Genomic DNA, 2694 nt, shown 5'->3' with positions numbered 1-2694 from the left:
AATTAATTGATAGATCATGAAAATCTAAAAGTGCAACTCAGAGAATGTGGTAAGGACTTACACTTCCTTGCAAGCATTATAAAAAAGAAATGAAGATCAAGATTGAGATTACAGAACATGCTCTGTGTGGTTACTCACAAGCTACCTGGTGCCCTCTGCCACCACATTGGAGACCCCGGCTTAGAGAATATTATAGATCCAAAATGAAACTGACAGAAGGGTGGGACTGAGAGAAAAAGGCGCAATTACAAATCCGTCTGCTACTTCAGCATCATAAACAGCGCCATGAATTCATGGCTCTCACTGAAGTGAAAAAAGACGCAGTGCTGCTGCCTGCCTAAACACAGCTTTATGGGTTTATTTATATTCTGGTGTCACAAAGAGCTCAGTTATAAGAATTAATAGTGAAGACTGCAACAGAACTCTGGTCCCTACTCACTTTTTGACTGCTAAGGATACCATCTCCTTTATGCCACCACACAGGCTGGACTCAAAATGAACTGCCTGAAAGCAGACAGAGAGCCTCTCCTTCTTCTTTTCAATCCGTTTTGGTTTGACCAACACCATTCACACTAGACTGAAAAAAAAGTGTGTTTGTTCCGCTGCCTCTCTACCAAACATGAGCCGAACATGTAAATAAACCCAGATTTCTCCTGGCTGTAGTGACACCTCTGAAAAAAATATCTCAATAAAGAAGGAGCGAGAAAAAGAGGGAAGGCAGCGGAATGGAAAACTGCACAATTGTATAGATCTTCTGTGTTCAGTTGTTTGCTCACACTACAGTGACAATGAAATACATTTCTTTCTTAAATGTCTCTTACAACTTTAACAGAAGGCCTGTTGATTAGAAACCGTCAACCAGGGAATCTATTTAGACTGAGGTCTGACCAATTTTTTACAGTACTGTCGACAACTAAAATGCACATCCTTGTAATTAAAGGTTGGCGGCCAGTGCTCACTCAAGTCTGAATTTCTTTCTTAACAAATGCAAACAGAATACATGTATTATGGCAACAACTGGATTAAGTTAAAACTCTCTAAAAATTCCCCAAGAAGGTGTTCAAAATGACAAAAGACATTCTCAAAAAATAATGATGAAAATAAAGCATCAAATAATTAAAGTGACAACCCAAAAACAACACTTACACATTTAGTTGAAAATCCAACTAAACTCAGTTACATTACATGACATAATACACATTCTACTATGAGTACTGTATTTAACTGTACTAAGTTACTGTATTAAAAATAGGTCCTTTAGTGGTGCTGTATGCAAAATCGGCATTTTGGCTAACTTCCTGTCTGTTCTTGCAGTCCTCCCCACATCACCACACTGAAATTGTGCAGCCTGCTTGAGGACCGCCTCTTTGTGGAGCTTTGTCTCCTAATTGGATAAAGTTGGAACGAGATACTAGAAAATGTATTCTTTGTTTACTGCAGAAAGGAGGGACTGAGAGACCCTGTTACTGACTGAACACTGTATCAGTGATGGCTGTCGGTATGTAGAGCTATTTAACACTTTTCTAAAATCAAAATAGAAAATAGAAATATAACTTACAGCACAGTAGCATAGAGCCATAAAGAACGTATACATGCATAGATGCAGGTGTTCACACAAACACAAACACACACACGCACACAATGCACACACACACACACACACACACACACACACACACGTGCACACATACAGTACAGTGTGGATGCCAAGCTGCTGGGGATTGGGGAACAAAGGGGATAGATGTGAAAGCTGCAGATGACTTCAAACAACAGCTATTTTCCAGGCTGACCTGGTACACAGGGTGGGAGATGTTGGAATGATGGAGAGAGGGAGGGAGGGGGAAGGAGAGAGAGGGGGAGGGAGAAGTAAAAGAAAAAACAGACAGAGGGAAACAGGCCATGTTGAGAGGTATAAAACTCTCTGGTAATTTATAGGAGCAGCGGTGCAGCTACTGCGTACTGCAAAGGCCTGTGTGTGCGCGCGAGTGTGCGTTTCTCAGCGGTCTTATTTCTACCTTGCGCGCTCTCTCTGCCACAGTCTCTTGCCCTGCCCTATAAATCCTTTAAAATCGTTCAATAACCTATAACATTAATGTCACTGGGCTGCTGTTCCATTTACTGTACTGCACGTGTGTGTGTGTGTGTGTGCAGGTGCAAAACAAGCTCTTAATGAGCCATACTGGTCATTTGGTGTGTGTGTCAGTGTGTGGAAATAGAAAATCTACCCCACGGACCACAATGTGTCTCAAATGGGTTATTGCCGTCCATGGTGAGATGGGTCCTGGTGGAGGGCTAAAGGGTGGTAAAAGTCAGCCAAAAAGTTCTTGGATTTAATTATTTTACCTTTATGTTTATTTCACCATACGCAGCATTGTTGTTTTTTCTCTCCATTTTCTGAAAAAGGCCAAAATATAAAATAGGAACCCTTTCAAGGTAATACGTATTCTTTTTCTGACTTGGAGGTGGTCACTGCTGTGTGCACACATTATTATTTGTTGTTGTTCTCAGTCTGTCGGTCAGTGGCCCTCGACTCCAGAATATAATGCTGTAGCTGTATCCCTCTAGTGTCATGTAGATGTGCCTGACATCAAAGTCGGGCGATGTAGTATAAGGTGTAAGAGTCCATATATGCTGTTGGTGTCCCTTGTGAAACCGAAAGTAAGCACTTTCTTTTAAGTAACATACTTAAGTTAA

The sequence above is a fragment of the Morone saxatilis genome, unplaced genomic scaffold (genome assembly GCF_004916995.1).
Source record: "Morone saxatilis isolate NCDOM2014 unplaced genomic scaffold, NCSU_SB_2.0 Contig1, whole genome shotgun sequence".
NCBI classification, from domain to species: Eukaryota; Metazoa; Chordata; class Actinopteri; family Moronidae; genus Morone; species Morone saxatilis.
Note: the sequence above shows the minus strand (reverse complement) of the source record.